The following is a 20229-nucleotide window of genomic DNA, read 5'->3' on the forward strand; positions in this document are numbered from 1 at the left end:
TACAGCCCCAGGGTTAGAATCCCCATGTACAGTCCCAAGGTTAGAATCCCCATGTACAGTCCCAGGGTTAAAATCCCCATGTACAGTCCCAGGGTTAGAATCCCCATGTCGAGTCCCAGTGTTAGAATCCCCATGTACAGTCCCAGGGTTAGAATCCCCGTGTACAGTCCCAGAGTTAGAATCCCCATGTACAGTCCCAGGGTTAGAATCCCCATGTACAGTCCCAGTTTTGGAATCCCCATGTACAGTCCCAGGGTCAGAATCCTCATGTACAGTCCCAGGGTCAGAATCCCCATGTACAGTCCCAGGGTTGGAATCCCCATGTACAGTCCCAGGGTAAGAATCCCCATGTACTGTCCCAGGGTTGGAATCCCCATGGACAGTCCCAGGTTTAGAATCCCCATGTGAAGTCCCAGGGTTGGAATCCCCATGTATTGTCCCATGGTTGGAAACCCCATGTACTGTCCCAGGGTTGGAATCCCCATGGACAGTCCCAGGTTTAGAATCCCCATGTGAAGTCCCAGGGTTGGAATCCCCATGTATTGTCCCATGGTTGGAAACCCCATGTACTGTCCCAGGGTTGGAATCCCCATGTACTGTCCCAGGGTTGGAATCCCCATGTACTGTCCCAGGGTTGGAATCCCCATGTACTGTCCCAGGGATGGAAACCCCATGTACAGTCCCAGGGTTAGAATCCCCATTTACAGTCCCAGGGTTAGAATCCCCATGTACAGTCCCAGTGTTAGAAACCCCATGTACAGTCCCAGGGTTAGAATACCCATGCACAGTCCCAGGGTTAGAATCCCCATGTACAATCCCAGGGTTGGAATCCCCATGTACAGTCCCAGGGTTAGAATCCCCATGTACAGTCCCAGGGTTAGAATCCCCATGAAGAGTCCCAGGGCTAGAATCCCCATGAACAGTCCCAGGGTTAAAATCCCCATGTACAGCCCCAGGGTTAGAATCCCCATGTACAGTCCCAGGGTTAGAATCCCCATGTACAGTCCCAGGGTTAGAATCCCCATATACAGTCCCAGGGTTAGAATCCCAATGTACAGTCCCAGGGTTAGAAACCCCATGTCGAGTCGCAGTGTTGGAACACCCATGTACAGTCCCAGGGCTAGGATCCCCATGTACAGTCCCAGGGTTAGAATCCCCATGTACAGTTCCAGAGTTAGAATCCCCATGTACAGTCCCAGGGTTAGAATCCCCATGGACAGTCCCAGGGTTGGAATCCACATGTACATGCCCAGGGTCAGAATCCTCATGTCCAGTCCCAGGGTTAGAATCCCCATTTACAGTCCTAGGGTTAGAATCCCCATGTACAGTCCCAGGGTTAGAATCCCCATGTACAGTCCCAGGGTCACAATCCCCATGTACAGTCCCAGGGTTAGAATCCCCATGTAATGTCCCAGGTTTGGAATCCCCATGTACTGTCCCAGGGTTGGAATCCCCATGTAATGTCCCAGGTTTGGAATCCCCATGTACTGTCCCAGGGTTGGAATCCCCATGTACTGTCCCAGGGTTGGAATCCCCATGTACTGTCCCAGGGTTAGAATCCCCATGTCCAGTCCCAGGGTTAGAATCCCCATGTGCAGTTACTGGGTTAGAAACCCCATGTACAATCCCAGGGTTAGAATCCCCATGTACAATCCCAGGGTTGGAATCCCCATGTACAGTCCCAGGGTTGGAATCCCCATGTAATGTCCCAGGTTTGGAATCCCCATGTACTGTCCCAGGGTCAGAATCCTCATGTACAGTCCCAGGGTCGGAATCCCCATGTACAGTCCCAGGGTCACAATCCCCATGTACAGTCCCAGGGTGAGAATACCCATATACTGTCCCAGGGTTGGAATCCCCATGTACAGTCCCAGGTTTGGAATCCCCATGTACTGTCCCAGGGTTGGAACCCCCATTTACTGTCCCAGGGTTTGAATCCCCATGTACTGTCCCAGGGTTGGATTCCCCATGTACTGTCCCAGGGTTGGAATCCCCATGTACTGTCCCAATTAGAATCCCCATGTACAGTCCCAGGGTTAGAATCCCCATGTACAGTCCCTGGGTTAGAAACCCCATGTACAATCCCAGGGTTGGAATCCCCATGTACAGTCCCAGGGTTAGAATTCCCATATACAGTCCCAGGGTTAGAATCCCCATGTACAGTCCCAGGGTTAGAATCCCCATGTACAGCCCCAAGGTTAGAATGCCCATGTACAGTCCCACGGTTAGAATCCCCATGCACAATCCCAGGGTTAGAAACCCCATGTGCAGTCCCAGGGTTAGAATCCCCATGTACAGTCCCAGGGTTCGAATCCACATGAACAGTCCCAGGGTTAGAAACCCCATGTACAGTCAAAGGGTTAGATACCCCATGTACAGTCACAGGGTTGGAACCCCCATGTACAGTCCCAGGGCTAGAATCCCCATGTACAGTCCCAGGATTAAAATCCCCAGGTACAGCCCCAGGGTTCGAATCCCCATGTACAGTCACAGGGTTAGAATCCCCATGTACAGTTCCAGGGTTAGAATCCCCATGTAGAGTCCCAGGGTTAGAAACCCCATGTACAGTCGCAGGGTTGGAACCCTCATGTACAGTCCCAGGGCTAGAATCCCCATGTACAGACCCAGGGTTGTAACCCCCATCTACAGTCCCAAGGCTAGAATCCCCATGTACAGTCGCAGGTTTAGGTTCCCCATGTACAGTCCCAGGGTTAGAATCCCCATGTACAGTCCCAGGGTTAGAATCCCCATGCACAGTCCCAGGGTTAGAATCCCCATGTACAGTCCCAGGGTTAGAATCCCCATGTACATTTCCAGGGTTAGAATCCCCATGTAGAATCCCAGGGTTAGAATCCCCATGTACAGTCCCAGGGTTAGAATCCCCATGTACAGTCCCAGAGTTAGAATCCCCATGTACAGTCCCAGGGTTAGAATCCCCATGTACAATCCCAGTGTTGGAATCCCCATGTACAATCCCAGGGTCAGAATCCTCATGTTCAGTCCCAGGGTTAGAATCCCCATGTACAGTCCCAGGGTTGGAATCCCCATTTACTGTCCCAGGGTTTGAATCCCCATGTACTGTCCCAGGGTTGGATTCCCCATGTACTGTCCCAGGGTTGGAATCCCCATGTACTGTCCCAGGGTTAGAATCCCCATGTACAGTCCCAGGGTTAGAATCCCCATGTACAGTCCCTGGGTTAGAAACCCCATGTACAATCCCAGGGTTAGAATACCCATGTACAGTCCCAGGGTTAGAATCCCCATGCACAATCCCAGGGTTGGAATCCCCATGTACAGTCCCAGGGTTAGAATTCCCATATACTGTCCCAGGATTAGAATCCCCATGTACAGTCCCAGGGTTAGAATCCCCATGTACAGCCCCAAGGTTAGAATGCCCATGTACAGTCCCACGGTTAGAATCCCCATGCACAATCCCAGGGATAAGATCCCCATGTACAGTCCCAGGGTTCGAAACCACATGTATAGTCCCAAGGTTAAAATCCCCATTTACAATCCGAGGGTTAGAATCACCATGTGCAGTCTCAGGTTTAGAATCCCCATGTACAGTCCCAGGGTTAGAATCCCCATGTACAGTCCCAGTGTTAGAATCCCCATGTACAGTCCCAGGGTTAGAATCCCCATGTACAGTCCCAGGTTTAGAATCCCCATGTGCAGTCCCTGGGTTAGAATCCCCATGTACAGTCCCAGGGTTAGAATCCCCATGTACAGTCCCAGGGTTAGAATCCCCATGTACAGTCCCAGGGTTAGAATCCCCATGTACAGTCCCAGGGTTAGAATCCCCATGCACAGTCGCAGGTTTAGAATCCCCATGTACAGTCCCAGGGTTAGAATCCCCATGTACAGTCCCAGGGTTAGAATCCCCATGCATAGTTCCAGGGTTAGAACCCCATGTACAGTCCCAGTGTTAGAATCCCCATGTACAGTCCCAGGGTTAGAATCCCCATGTACATTTCCAGGATTAGAATCCCCATGTAGAGTCCCAGGGTTAGAATCCCCATGTACAGTCCCAGGTTTAGAATCCCCATGTACAGTCCCAGAGTTAGAATCCCCATGTACAGTCCCAGGGTTAGAATCCCCATGTACAATCCCAGTGTTGGAATCCCCATGTACAATCCCAGGGTCAGAATCCTCATGTTCAGTCCCAGGGTTAGAATCCCCATGTACAGTCCCAGGGTTGGAATCCCCATGTACAGTCCCAGGGTCAGAATCCCCATGTACTGTCCCAGGGTTAGAATCCCCATATACTGTCCCAGGGTTGGAATCCCCATGTACAGTCCCAGGTTTAGAATCCCCATGTAAAGCCCCAGGGTTGGAATCCCCATGTCCTGTCCCAGGGATGGAAACCCCATGTACAGTCCCAGTGTTAAAAACCCCATGTACAGTCCCAGGGTTAGAATACCCATGTACAGTCCCAGCGTTAGAATACCCATGTACAGTCCCAGGGTTAGAATCCCCATGTACAGTCCCAGGGTTAGAATCCCCATGAACAGTCCCAGGGTTAGAATCTGATGCGCTATCAATTACTCATTAAAGACGGAGAGTTAGGAGAGTAACTAAAAGGCTTTTATTAACAAAGAACAGAGCATGCCTCTCGTGGTAGACTGGTTTGCAAGAAGGCAGGGGGCTGCAGAGCAGTCACCTTTATACCTGGGCATGTGGGTTGAGCCAGGGGTGGAGCCAGCTGAGGCATGCATAGATACAGCAGTGTGCAACAACAACAACAACGGTGAACAACAATAACAGTGGTTTACCACAGGATCCCCATGTAACGTCCCAGGGTTAGAATCCCCATGTAAAGTCCCAGGGTTCGAATCCACATGAACAGTCCCAGGGTTAGAATCCCCATGTTCAGTCCCAGGGTTAGAATCCCCATGTACAGTCCCAGGTTTAGAATCCCCATGTACAGTCCCTGGGTTAGAATCCCCATGTACAGTCCCAGGGTTAGAATCACCATGTACTGTCCCAGGGTTGGAATCCCCATGTACTGTCCCAGGGATGGAAACGCCATGTACAGTCCCAGGGTTAGAATCCCCATGGACAGTCCCAGGGTTAGAATCCCCATGTACAGTCCCAGTGTTAGAAACCCCATGTACAGTCCCAGGGTTAGAATCCCCATGTACAGTCCCAGGGTTAGAATCCCCATTTACAATCCCAGGGTTGGAATCCCCATGTACAGTCCCACGGTTAGAATCCCCATGTACAGTCCCAGGGTTAGAATCCCCATGTACAGCACCAGGGTTAGAATCCCCATGTACAGTCCCAGGGCTAGGATCCCCATGTACATTTCCAGGGTTAGAATCCCCATATAGAGTCCCAGAGTTAGAATCCCCATGTACAGTCCCAGGGTTAGAATCCTCATGTACAGTCCCAGGGTTAGAATCCCCATGTACAATCCCAGGGTTGGAATCCCCATGTACTGTCCCAGGTTTGGAATCCCCATGTACTGTCCCAGGGTTGGAATCCCCATGTACTGTCCCAGGGTTGGATTCCCCATGTACTGTCCCAGGGTTGGAATCCCCATGTACAGTCCCAGGGTTAGAATCCCCATGTGCAGTCCCAGGGTTAGAATCCCCATGTACAATCCCAGGGTTAGAATCCCCATGTACAGTCCCAGGGATAGAATCGCGATGTACAGTCACAGGGTTAGAATCCTCATGTACAGTCCCAGGGTTGGAATCCCCATGTGCAGTCCCAGGGTTAGAATCCCCATATACAGTCCCAGGGTTGGAATCCCCATATACAGTCCCAGGGTTAGAATCCCCATGTACAGTCCCAGGGTTAGAATCCCCATGTACAGCCCCAAGGTTAGAATCCCCATGTACAGTCACACGGTTAGAATCCCCATGTACAATCCGAGGGATAGAATCCCCATGTACAATCCCAGGGTTCGAAACCACATGTTCAGTCCCAAGGTTAGAATCCCCATGTACAGTCTCAGGGTTAGAATCCTCATGTACAGTCCCAGGGTTAGAATCCCCAGGTACAGTCCCAGGGTTAGAATCTCCATGTACAGTCCCAGGTTTAGAATCCCCATGTACAGTCCCAGGGTTGGAATCCCCATGTACAGTCCCAGGGTTAGAATCCCCGTGTACAGTCCCAGGGTTAGAAACCCCATGTACAGTCACAGGGTTGGAACCCCCATGTATAGTCCCAGGGCTAGAATCCCCATGTACAGTCCCAGGGTTAGAATCCCCATGTACAGTCCCAGGGTTAGAATCCCCATGTACAGTCCCAGTGTTAGAATCCCCATGTACAGTCCCAGGGTTAGAATCCCCATGTACAGTCCCAGGGTTAGAATCCCCATGTACAGTCCCAGGGTTAGAATCCCCATGTACAGTCCCAGGGTTAGAATCCCCATGTACAGTCCCAGGGTTAGAATCCCCATGTACAGTCCCAGGGTTAGAATCCCCATGTACAGTCCCAGGGTTAGAATCCCCATGTACAGTCCCAGGTTTAGAATCCCCATGTACAGTCCCAGGGTTGGAATCCCCATGTACAGTCCCAGGGTTAGAATCCCCGTGTACAGTCCCAGGGTTAGAATCCCCATGTACAGTCCCAGGGTTAGAAACCCCATGTATAGTCCCAGGGCTAGAATCCCCATGTACAGTCCCAGGATTAAAATCCCCATGTACAGTCCCAGGGTTAGAATCCCCATATACAGTGTCAGGGTTAGAATCCCCATGTACCGTCCCAGGGTTAGAATCCCCATGTACCGTCCCAGGGTTAAAATCCCCATGTACAGTCTCAGTGTTAGAATCCCCATGTACAGTCCCAGCGCTGGAATCCCCATGTACATTCCCAGGGTTGGAACCCGGCACCCGGAAGTGGAATTTCAGCCTCAGTGTTACAAGTTTCATCGGTTACAGGCTGGTGAGGAATAATTCAAGCTGACCCAGCGCTGTGTGATTGGTTCAGTCTGTATATCACTGACGGGTCCTTTTAAATTTGAGTGGTCAGGTATTTCAATTGTAGGTAATCTTATCCTGGATATAAAAGAGCCGAGAGCTGTGTTTAAATCAAAGAGCCTCCTTTTCAGCAGCTGAAAAATCTGTTAAAATTGTCTAATTATCAGTTTTTGCCCAATATCGACTCCCACAAGGAAGGGGAATTCTAGAATAAGGAAGGAACTGGTCAGGATTTGAAAGGTCTTTACAAAGGATTTGAGGGACTCTTACTTTTGGGATCTTTCTTTATTTCATCCACTCGAGTTCGATAACAGTCTTCCTCCTGTGAATGTAGAGCTGGATTAATTGCTTTACTTGTTCATCTTTTGTTAAATACATTTGGTGAGTGAATTTAAATTTAAAACCAGATTTGCAGGCATGATGCTCTATTCACATGTTATAAGTGAGTGAGATGCGATGGGACACACGCTAAGTCCAGTAGCTGAAAATGATTAACAGCCTGGGTTTTGTGTTCAGTGATCACCATGTACAGTCCCAGGGTTAGAATCCCCATGTGTGAAAGAATGTTGTATAGAAACTAGAATGGTCTGTTCTGAATTTCTATCCTGTACTTACAATGATGACTCTTGTAAACTCCTTTTACAGGGTATTAGAAGGGGAGGATTTGCATACGGGAAACTCAAACCAAACATCACGTCAAGATCTGAGAGTTACTCAATTCATCAGGACCTGAAGATCATCGACCTTTGAATGTGGAAGGAAAAATGTTTGTCTGTTCTGTCTGCGGGAAAAGATTTCAAAGATCAGTGTGACTGGAAAAGCACCGATACACACACACCCGACTGAGGGTGTTCCAGTGCACTGACTGTGGAAAGAGCTTTAACCAGTTACACAGCCTGAAAAAACATCGCACCGTTCACAGTGAGGAGAAACCATACACATGTTCTGTGTGTGGACGAGGCTTCAACTGATCGTCCAACCTGGAGAGACACAAGGACACCCGCACCACGGAGAAACCGTGGAAATGTGGGGACTGTGCGAAGGGATTCATTTCCCCGTCCCAGCTGGAAACTCATCAACGCAGTCACACCGGGGAGAGGCCGTTCACCTGCTCCATGTGTGGGATGGGATTCGCTCAGTCATCCAACCTGCTGAGACACCGGCGAGTTCACACTAGGGAGAGGCCATTCACCTGCTCCGTGTGTGGGAAGGGATTCACTAATTCAGCCCACCTTCTGAGACACCAGCGAGTTCACACTGACGAGAGACCTTTTAAATGCTTCGACTGTGCAAACTGCTTTAAAAGCACGGAGGAACTGATTCAACACCAGCGAGTTCACACTGACGAGAGACCATTCAGTTGCTTTCACTGTGGGAAAAGATTCAGGCAGTCATCCCATCTCATTGTACACCAAAGCACTCACACTGGGGAGAGGCCGTTCACCTGCTCCCTGTGTGGGAAGGGATTCATTAATTCATCCCATCTTCTGAGACACCAGCGGGTTCACACTGACGAGAGACCTTTTAAATGCTCCGACTGTGCGAGCTGCTTTAAAAGCTCTGAGGAACTGAATCAACACCAGCGAGTTCACGCTGATGATAAACCATTCAGTTGCTCTCACTGTGGGAAAAGATTCAGGCAGTCATCCCATCTCATTGTACACCAAAGCACTCACACTGGGGAGAGGCCATTCACCTGCTCCGTGTGTGGGAAGGGATTCACTTGTTCATCCACCCTGCTGAGACACCAGCGAGTTCACACTGGGGAGAGGCCGTTCACCTGCTCTGTGTGTGGGAAGGGATTCACTCAGTCATTCCATTTGGCGACACACCAACGAATTCACACTGGGGAGAGACCGTTCACCTGCTCCGTGTGTGGGAAGGATTTCTCTCGATCGTCCAGCCTGCTGACACACCAACGAATTCACACTGGGGAGAGGCCGTTCACCTGCTCCGTGTGTGGGAAGGGATTCACTAAATCATCCAACCTGCTGAGACACCAGCAAGTTCACAAGTGACTGCAGGAGTTAGATTCTGATGTTATTGTTGCTGTTAATCACATCGAGGACTGAAATCATTCTGACAGTTGAGGTATATTTCTATTGATGTTAATATCCACTATTACTAGGCTGGATATAATATTCTGGATATATAGCTGATTGACTTGTTGGGGCTGCAGTGTCCCTTTAAGAACCACTGTCTGTGATCTTTCCCCTTAATTTAGGACTTTCATAAGAAATTATTTGACAATAAAATTATGAATTTTACTTTAACCCTAAATTGACCATTGGTCCAAAATCTACAATTTATTGTCTGAAAAGTTCCACTGATTAACATCTCCAATTAGAAACAGCTGATTAATCCTCACTGACAATTCTTACTGACTTGCACATTACACACAGTGGCACCTCCATTATCCACCAGAAAGAAGGGGAATGGGAATTGGTGGAGAATTGAGAGTCCCCAAATGTTGCCCCTCCCGTCTGGTACAGCAATCCCCTCGGCACGGGAATGGAGACAAGTCCAATCCAAATAACGGGCTGAGTTTAATCTTTCTGGGCCTGTGGGGTTGGTTTATATCAGACAGGAGGAGATTGGTGTCAGTGACTGTGGGGTTGGTTTATATCAGACAGGAGGAGATTGGTGTCGGTGACTGGGGTCGGTTTATATCAAACAGGAGGGGATTGGTGTTACTGACTGTGGGGTTGGCTTATGTCAGACAGGAGGAGATTGGTGTCAGTGACTGTGGGATTGGTTTATATCAGGCAGGAGGAGATTGGTGTCTGTGGGGTTGGTTTATATCAGACAGGAGGAGATTGGTGTCAGTAACTGTGGGGTTGCTTTATATCAGACAGGAGGAGATTGGTGTCAATGACTATCTCACCCATACTGTAGCTGCCCTGGGAGTGTTTGATGGGACAGTGTAGAGGGAGCTTTACTCTGTATCTAACCCGTGCTATACCTGCCCTGGGAGTGTTTGATGGGACAGTTTAGAAGGAGCTTTACTCTGTATCTAACCCATGCTATACCTGCCCTGGGAGTCTTTGATTGGACAGTGTAGTGGGAGCTTTACTCTGTATCTAACCCATGCTGTACCTGCCCTGGGAGTGTTTGATGGGACAGTGTAGAGGGAGCTTTACTCTGTATCTAACCCGTACTGTACCTGCCCTGGGAGTGTTTGATGGGGCAGTGTAGAGGGAGATTTACTCTGTATCTAACCCTTGCTGTGCCTGCCCTGGGAGTGTTTAATTGGACTTGGAAGAATGAGAGGTGATCTGTTTGAAACATATAAGATTCTGAGAGGGATTGACAGGCTAGATGCTGAGAGGTTGTTTCCCCTGGCTGGAGTCCAGAACTAGGGGGCACAATCTCAGGATAAGGGGTCAGCCATGTAAGACAGAGATGAGGAGAAATTTCTTCACTGAGGGTTGTGAATCTTTGGAATTCTCTGCCTCAAATGGCTGTGAATGCTCGGTCGTTGAATATATTCAAGGCTGAGATAGTTCGACATTTGGATTCCAGAGGAATCAAGGGATATGGGGATAGGGCAGGAAAGTGGAGTTGAGGTCGAAGATCAGTCATGATCCTATTGAATGACGGAGCAGGCTCGAGGGCCCTATGGCCCACTCCTGCTCCTAATTCTTATGTTCTGAAGCTGACCACTTTTTTTTTAATTCATTCACAGGATGTGGGCATCGCCAGCAAGGCCAGTATTTATTGCCCATCGCTAATTGCCCTCAAAGGTGGTGGTGAGCCGCCTTCTGAATACAACTGAGTGACTCGCTGGGCCATTTCAGAGGGCAGTTAAGAGTGAACCACATTGCTGTGGGTCTGGAGTCACCAATAGGCCAGACCGGGTAAGGATGGCAGATTTCCTTCCCTAAAGGACATTAGTGAACCAGGTGGGTTTTTACACAATCCGATCGTTTCTTGGTCACCATCACTGATACAAACTTTTCATTCCAGATTTATTTAATGTTATACTTCAACTTTTTCTGGTGAATGAAACATCTTTAAAATCTGAGACAGTGCGTTGTGAGACAAAAAGCCTTGTGTCCAATAAGGGGAATAAGTCACCTCTGAGTCAGAAGGTTGTGGGTTCTAGTCCCACTCCAGGGACTTGAGCACATAAAGCTAGGCTGACACTCCAGTGCAGTACTGAGGGAGTGCTGCACTGTCGGAGGTGCTGTCTTTCAGCGGAGACGTTAAACCGAGGCCCCATCTGCTCTCTCAGGTGGATATAAAAGATCCCATGGCACTATTTTGAAGAAGAGCAGGGGAGTTATCCCCGGTGTCCTGGCCAATATTTATCCCTCAACCAACATAACAGAAACAGATTATCAGGTTATTATCACATTGCTGTTTGCGGGACCTTGTTGAGCACAAATTGGCTGCCGCGTTTCCCACATTACAACAGTGACTCCATTTCTAAAGTACTTAATTGGCTGTAAAGGGCTTTGAGACGTCCGGTGGTCGTGAAAGGCGCTATAGAAATGCAAGTCTTTCTTTTTTTCTTTTAAAGCCCTACAGCCTCCCCTGGCCCCGGGCCCTGAACATTCTGAGGGGCGAGGGTGAACAGCCAGAGGTCGTGGTCCATATCGGTACCAACAACATAGGTAGAAAGAGGGATGAGGCCCTGCAGGCAGAATTTAGGGCGCTAGGAAAGAGATTAAAAAGCAGGACCTCAAAGGTAATAATCTCCGTATTACTCCCGGTGCCACGCGCTCGTGAGTATAGAAATAGGAGGATAGAGCAGATGAACGTGTGGCTGGAGAGATGGTGCAGAAGGGAGGGCTTTAGATTCCTGAGGCATTGGGACTGGTTCTGGGGGAGGTGGGACCTGTACAGGCCCGAAGGCTTGCACCTCAACAGGGCCGGAACCAATATCCTCACGGGGAGGTTTGCTAGTGCTGTTGGGTAGGGGGATGGGCACCAGGATGAAACATTAGAAAGGGGAAATAAAGTGCTCACAGGATTGGGAGAGGCAGAGAACACTAAAGTAAGAGATAGTAAGGTATTAGGTGGGGTCAAACTAAGGGAGAATACAGGATGGTCTAAGATGGGTTTACAGTGTATGTATGTGAACGCATGAAGCGCAGTAAACAAGGTCAGTGAGAAGCAGGCACAAATAGCCACATGGGAATATGATGCTGTGGCAATAACTGAGACCTGGCTCAAAAAAGGGCAGGATTGGGTATTAAATATTCCTGGTTATAGAGTGTTCAGGAAGGATAGGGAAGGAAAGGTCAGAGGTGGTGTGGCAGTATTGGTCAAGGAGAATGTTACAGTGCTGGAGAGGGAGGATGTCCTGGAGGGGTCGAGGACAGAATCTATATGGCTAGAGTTAAGAGATAACAGAGGTGTCATTACACTGCTGGGTGTATTCTATAGACCACCAAATAGTGGGAAAGATATGGAGGAGCAAATTTGAAGAGAAATTAGAGAGAGGTGCCAGAACTATAGCGTAGTGATAATGGGGGACTTCAACTATCCTAATATAGACTGGGATCGTAATAGTGTAAAGGGCAGAGAAGGGGAAGAATTTCTGAAGTGTGTTCTGGAGAACTTTCTTGATCAGTATGTTTCCGGCCCGACGAGGGAGGAGGCATTGCTGGATCTGGTTCTGGGGAATGAGGTAGGTCAAGTGGAGCAAGTGTCAGTAGGTGAACATTTAGGGAACAGCGATCATAGTATCATCATGTTTAGGTTAGCTATGGAAAAGGACAGGGAGCAATCTAGAGTAAAAATGTTTAACTGGGGGAAGGCCAATTTCAGTGGGATGAGAACGGATCTGGCCCGGGTAAACTGGAATCAAAGATTGGCAGGCAAAACTGTAGTGGAACAATGGGCTGCCTTTAAAGAGGAAATAGTTCAGGTACAGTTGAGGTACATTCCCACTAGTGGAAAGTCAGGGCTCCCTGGATGACGAAAGTGTTAGAGAATATGATGAAGCAGAAAAAGAGTGTGTATGACAGATGTCAGGTTACAAATACATCTGAGAATCAGGCTATATATAGAAAGGTCAGAGGAGAAGTGAAAAAGAAAATAAGAGGGGCAAAGCGAGGGTATGAGAATAGAATGGCAGCCACTATAAAAGGTAACCCAAAAGCCTTCTATAGGAATATAAATAGTAAAAGGGTAGTAAGAGGAGGGGTGGGGCCGATTAAGGACCAGAAAGGAGACCTATACATGGAGGCAGAGGGCATGGCTGAGGTACTAAACGAGTACTTTACATCTCTCTTCACCAAGAAAGAGGATGCTGCCATAGACATAGTGAAGGAGGAGGTAGTGGAGACACTTGATAGGATTAAAATTGATAAAGAGGTATTAGAAAGGCTGGCTGTACTTAAAGCAGATAAATCACCAGGAGCGAATGGGATGCATCCAAGGATGCTGAGGGAATTGAGGGAGGAAATCGCGGAGGTACTGGCCATAATCTTCCAATCCTCCTTAGATACGGGGGTGGTGCCAGAGGACTGGAGAATTGCAAATGTTACACCATTGTTCAAAGAAGGGTGTAAAGATAAACCCAGCAACTACAGGCCAGTCAGTTTGACCTCGGTAGTGGGGAAGCTTTTAGAAACAGTAATCAGGGACAAAATTAACAGTCACTTGGATAGGTGTGGATTAATTAAGGAAAGCCAGCACAGATTTGTTAAAGACAAATCGTGTTTAACTAACTTGACTGAGTTCTTTGATGAGGTAATAGAGAGGGTTGATGAGGGTAATGCGGTTGATGGAGTATACATGGATTTCCAGAATACGTTCAACAAAGTGCCACCTAATAGACTCGCCAGCAAAGTTGAAGTGACAGGAAACTGAGAGCAGTGGTAAATGGTTGTTTTTCGGACTAGAGGAAGGTACACAGTGGTGTTTCCAAGGGATCGGTACTACGATCACTGCTTTTCTTGATTATATATTAATTAATTGGATGCGGGTGTACAGGGCACAATTTCAAAATTTGCAGATGACACAAAACTTGGAAGTATAGTGAACAGTGAGGAGGAGAGTGATAGACTTCAAGAAGACATAGACAGGATGGTGGAATGGGCGGACACGTGGCAGATGAAATTTAATGCAGAAAAGTGTGAAGCGATACATTTTGGTAGAAAGAATGAGGAGAGGAAATATAAACTAAATGGTACAATCCTAAAGGGGGTGCACAGAGAGACCTGCGGGTATATGTGCACAAAATAATTGAAGGTGGTAGGGCAGGTTGAGAAAACAGTTAAAAAGGCTTACGGGATCCTGGGCTTCATAAATAGAGGCATAGAGTACAAAAGTGTGGAAATTATGATGAACCTGTAGCGTATGTGCCTTTAAGAGCCCCAGGTGTGCTGTAATGCCGGTAATTGCCACTCGGGCTATATAAGCCTGTATATTGTGTATATCCGTTAGAAACCCCCCCCCCCCCAGACTTTGCTTAGTAAATACCTATGAACCAACTCCTGTCTTCGGTGTCTTTACCAATACACGGACACTACAGTGGCAACGAAGTGGAAACGGACTTACCTGCAATTCGGCAGCACCTCAAGGACATCGATTCCTCGGGCGTCCAGAAGACTCAAGGAAGTGATAGAAGCTTTGGTTTCACCAGCTGGCCAAGCTGGTGGCAGGTACTGTGCTAATCCTTCCTGGGCGTCAAGCTGGGGCTCCTGTGGCTGGCTCTACAGCTGAGACAGGCAGCGAAATCGGAGGCAAGCAATAACGGACTGGGAGGGAGCACTCGGGAGACGGCCGGCGCGGCAAGCAGGTCAGCGTTCAGACCTGGAGAGAAACTCTGGCGGGAACGAGTCTCCGACAGTAAATTAAAAAAAAAAGAACGGAAACCGCAGTAAACAGCGTTGTCATCGGCAGCAGCGGCGGGAAAGCGCGGGAAGCGCCATATCTTTGAAGCAGAAAAAAAAAGCGCGAGAAGCGCCATATCTTTTCTGAAATGCCTAAGTCTGGCAATATTGATGCTTTTGATAGCGAAATAGAGGATTGGACCACATACGTGGAAAGAGTAGAGGTATATTGCACTGCAAATGGAATAGAAGATGAAAAAAAAGCTTCAGTACTTCTGAACTTAATGGGTGCAAAGGCATATGGGCTGTTACAAAATTTAAAAACCAAAGGACAAGAATTTTAAAGAAATTGTTGATACCCTGCAGGAGCACTTAAACCCAACACCGCTGCTGATAGCGGAATGATTCAAGTTCTTCAAGAGAAATCAACACAAGAATGAAAGTAACACTGATTACCTAACCGAATTAAGAAAGCTATCAAAGTACTGCCAATTCGGGGCAGGACTATCAGATTATCTTCGAGACAAATTCGTTTGTGGTCTCTTAAGTGAAGGAACACAAAAAAGGCTGCTTTCTGAAAAAGATTTAACATTGGACAAAGCTTTCAGTATGGCTGTATCATACGAAGCAGCAGCAAGAAGAGCTGCAGAGATACAACAAAAGACACAGGACTTCGGCACCCATGAAATGACACAGGGTTTCGAAAGATGTTATCGCTGCGGCAGATCCACCCATAACCAGAGGGACTGCTGGTTCAAGGACAAAGCATGCAGGCAATGCGGAAAGATTGGACACATTGCACGGGTATGCCGATCTGGACAAAATAAATCCACCGACAGAAAAAAAAAAAATCAATAAAGAAAAGTACAGGAAGGTACAAATGATGATGGACAGTAGCTCCGAATACCAGATGAGCGATAACGACTTCGAAAACAAGAGACTAAACTGTCTCAAATTACATAATGTACTTGCCAAAGATGGTTACCAAACCATTTGGGTTACCCTCACGATAGCAGGGTCCCCAGTTAAAATGGAGCTAGATACAGGATCAGCTCTAACCGTAATAAATCGACGGGATTACGAGAGGCTATTTTCGCATATACCTCTAAAAGACACATCCATTATCTTAAAAACATATACGGGGCAGAAAGTATACCCCAAAGGAAAAATAAGGGTGCCTGTTGTATACAACGGCAAAGAAATACAAAAGTTGTATTTATACATTCTACAAGATGGTGGTCCACCGTTGTTGGGACGTGAATGGATCAGAAAGATACGTTTAGACTGGCACTCCGTTCAGGCACTGACGGTGACCAGTAAGAAAAAAAACAATGATGACATCATACCTGAATGATTAAAAGACATCTTGGCCAACGCCAAAGAAGTGTTTCAAGAGAAACTAGGAACCTTGAAAGGCATCACCGCCTCAATAAAAGTGGAAGATGCAGCAATTCCCAACTTTTTTAAGGCAAGACCGGTGCCTTACGCAATACGTCCAGCAGTCGAGGCAGAGCTGGAGAATTTGGAAAAAACAGGCATATTATCCAAAATAGATTGGAGCGAGTGAGCAACACCCATCGTTCCAGTCATGAAAAAAGCATTGAATAAAGATAATTCTGAAGAACAGAGAAAAATTTGCATCTGTGGAGACTTCAAGGTGACTGTAAACCCGGTCCTTCACACAATACAGTATCCTCTTCCGAGGATAGAAGATATTTTCGCCTCACTACCTGGAGGGAAACGTTTCACCAAAATTGAATTGGCACAGGCATCTCTACAGATGGAGGTTGAGGAGGCCTCTAAAAAGTATCTCACGATAAACACACACAAAGGCCTGTACCAGTACAATCGACTGGTTTTTGGAGTAGCATCAGCTCCAGCTATCTGGCAAAGAGCTATGGAGCAAGTCCTGCAAGGGATTCCGGGGACTCAATGCTACCTAGACGACATCCTTGTAACAGGAGAAAACAACAACGAGCACCTTGCCAATTTGGAGCAGGTGCTCACTAGGCTGAAAGAACGGGGCCTACGAGCGAATCGCCCCAAGTGCGAATTTTTCCAAAATCAGATACCATATTTTGGCCACATAATTAATAATGAAGGGTTGCATAAGTCACCTGAAAAAATTGAAGCGGTCATAAAAGCCCCAGCACCTGAAAATGTTTCACAATTAAGGTCGTTCCTGGGATTAATAAATTACTATCATAAATTTTTACCGAACTTATCAACTCTTCTACACCCTCTTAATGAACTTCTACAAACAGGAGTGATTTGGAAATGGAACGAAGACTGTAAACGTGCCTTCCATAAATGCAAAGACTTAATCACATCCGAAGAAGTTTTGGCTCATTACAACCTATCACTGCCAATCAGACTGGCGTGCGATGCATCCCCTTACGGCATAGGAGCAGTATTATCCCATAAATTCCCTGATGGCTCAGAACGGCCGATAGCTTTTGCGTCACGCTCATTAAACTCAGCTGAGCGTAACTATGCCCAAATCGACAGGGAAGCACTCAGCCTGGTATGGGGAGTGAATAAATTCAACCATTACCTACACTGACAAAAATTTACCTTGTTGACTGACCATCAACCCCTCATCTCCATATTCAACCCTATAAAAGGTGTTCCCATTATGACAGCGCAAAGGCTACAGAGGTGGTCCCTTTTTCTAGGGGCACACCAATACAACATAGAATACAAAGGATCAAAACAGCATGGGAATGCTGACGGTTTATCGCACCTACCGTTGCCAACGGTAGAAGAGGCACCTACAGTAGACCCAGTAGAGATGTTCCACTCTACCATAGTGGAATGTCTACCAGTAACAAATTCTGCCATTGAAAGGGAGACGAGAAATGACCCGACTCTCTCACGGGTCTACGATTTAACAGTGAAGGGATGGCCAGCACATGGCGAACCACTGTTGCCAGCATTCTCGCAAAGAAGAGAACAGCTGTCAGTGTGCCGAGGAACCTTGATGTGTGGATCCAGAGTGGTAATTCCACCCAAACTCCAGGATAAAGTGCTAAAGGAGCTTCACGAGGGGCATCTGGGTGGAGTGAAAATTAAGAACCTAGCTAGGGCGTTTGTATGGTGGCCAGGTATCGATGGAGACATCGAAGAAATGACCAAGAGCTGCCTAGGATGCCAGAAGGTCCAAAACGCTCCACCACAAGCCCCTCTACATCCATGGGAGTGGCCCTCATCTCCCTGGCAAAGGGTGCACATCGACTTTGCTGGTCCATTTATGGACTCAATGTTCTTAATCGCGGTTGATGCACACTCCAAATGGCCGGAGGTAATAAAGATGTCCTCCACCACCACGGAAAAAACCATCACAGTATTAAGGACCATATTTGCAAGGAATGGGCTGCCTGAACAGATATGTTCTGATAATGGACCGCAATTTGTGTCCGAAGAATTCAGAAAGTTCTTAAAAAACAATGGGGTTAAGCACTACATGTCCTCCCCATACCATCCCGCCACCAATGGATTGGCTGAAAGGTTTGTCCAGACCTTCAAGAAGGCCATAAAGGCCATGGGTAATGAAGACATAAAACTTCAGCACAAGGTGGATAACTTCTTATTCGCATACAGGAATGCAATACATATGGTTACCAACCAAACTCCCGCCATGATGTTCTTCAATAGAAACCTAAGATGCCGGCTGGATTTGGTCAAGCCCAACATCAGAAGGGATGTGGAGAACCAGCAGTTTCAAGGCATGAATGAAAGGCCAACTAGAACCTTCCAGATAGGTCAACAAGTTTTGGCCCGGGACTACCGTACCGAGAAATGGCAGCCTGGAACTATCTGCACACGACTAGGACCACTGATGTATACCGTGGACATCGGAGAAAGCATAATAAGGCGCCATGCTGACCAAATCATAAAGTCATCCGAAAAGGGACAACCTACACCACAACTCTATACATCTAACGATGAAGTAGAGATACCCATATCTACCTCCGATCCGGTGATACTGGAACCCGATGAACCTGACACTGGCATTCAAGCCGAATCAGCCTTGCCAGAAGAACCTACTACACCACCAGAAACTACTACACCCCCGAGGCGTTATCCGACCGAGTCAGGAAGCCTCCTGAGAGACTGACTTATAATTAATTAACTACAGCAATGTATATTATTTAGCTTATAACATGTAATTAATAATTACTTAAAATATGATGTACTGGTTAGCTAAAAGGGGAGGAATTGTAGTGTATGTGCCTTTAAGAGCCCCAGGTGTGCTGTAATGCCGGTAATTGCCACTCGAGCTATATAAGCCTGTATATTGTGTATATCCGTTAGAACCCCCCCCCCCGCCCCCCCCCCCCCCAAGACTTTGCTTAGTAAATACCTATGAACCAACTCCTGTCTTCAGTGTCTTTATCAATACACGGACACTACAGAACCCGTATAAAACAATGGTTCGACCCCAACTAGAGTACAGTGTCCAATTCTGGGCATCATACTTTAGGAAGGATGTGACGGCCTTAGAGAAGGTGCAGAAAAGATTAATGAGAATGATTCCAGGAATGTGGGACTTCAGTCACATTGATAGACTCGAGAAGCTGGAGTTGTTCTCCTTCGAGCAGAGAAGGTTGAGAGGAGATTTGATAGAGGTGTTCAAAATCATGAGGGGTCTGGAGAGAGTAGTCATAGAGTCATAGAGTTTTACAGCACAGAAAGAGGCCCTTCGGCCCATCGTGTCTGCGCCGCCCATCCATCCCTGTCCAGTCTAATCCCATTTTCCAGCATTTGGTCCATAGCCTTGTATGCAATGGCATTTCAAGTCCTCATCCAAATGCTTCTTGAATATTGTGAGGGCTCCTGCCTCTACCACCCTTTTAGGCATTGAGTTCCACATTCCAACCACCCTCTGGGTGAAAAAGTTCCTCCTCAAATCCCCTCTAAATCTCCTGCCCCTTACCCTGAATCTATGCCCCCTTGTTATTGACCCCCCTACCAAGGGGAAAAGTTCCTCTTTGTCTACCCTATCTATGCCCCTCATCATTTTGTACACCTCAATCAGGTCCCCCCTCAGCCTTCTTTGCTCCAAGGAAAACAACCCCAGCCTGTTTAGTCTTTCTTCATAGCTGAGGCGCTCCATCCCAGGTAACATCCTGGTGAATCTTCTCTGCACCCTCTCCAAAGCAATCACATCCTTCCTATAGTGAGGTGACCAGAACTGCACACAGTACTCCAGCTGTGGCCTCACCAGCGTTTTGTACAGCTCCATCATAACCTCCCTGCTCTTATATTCTATGCCTCGGCTAATGAAGGCAAGTATCCCATATGCCTTTTTAACCACCTTATCTACCTGTTCCGCTGCCTTCAGGGATCTATGTACATGTACACCAAGGTCCCTCTGACCCTCTGTACTTCCTAGGGTCCGACCACTCATTGTGTATTCCCTTGCCTTATTTGTCCGTCCAAAATGCATCACCTCGCACTTTTCAGGGTTAAATTCCATTTGCCACTTTTCCGCCCATCTGACCAACCTGTTTATA

General features: G+C 47.6%; 1 pseudogene; it reads left to right on the forward strand.

The window, feature by feature from the left end:
• Positions 1-7580: 7580 nt before the first annotated feature.
• LOC147119437 (uncharacterized) overlaps positions 7581-20229 on the forward strand; it is a 38301-nt pseudogene continuing 25652 nt past the window's right edge.

This window comes from Somniosus microcephalus, chromosome 4, assembly GCF_052327205.1.
Source record: "Somniosus microcephalus isolate GS21.2 chromosome 4, FLI_Smic_1.0, whole genome shotgun sequence".
Classification (NCBI taxonomy): Eukaryota; Metazoa; Chordata; class Chondrichthyes; order Squaliformes; family Somniosidae; genus Somniosus; species Somniosus microcephalus.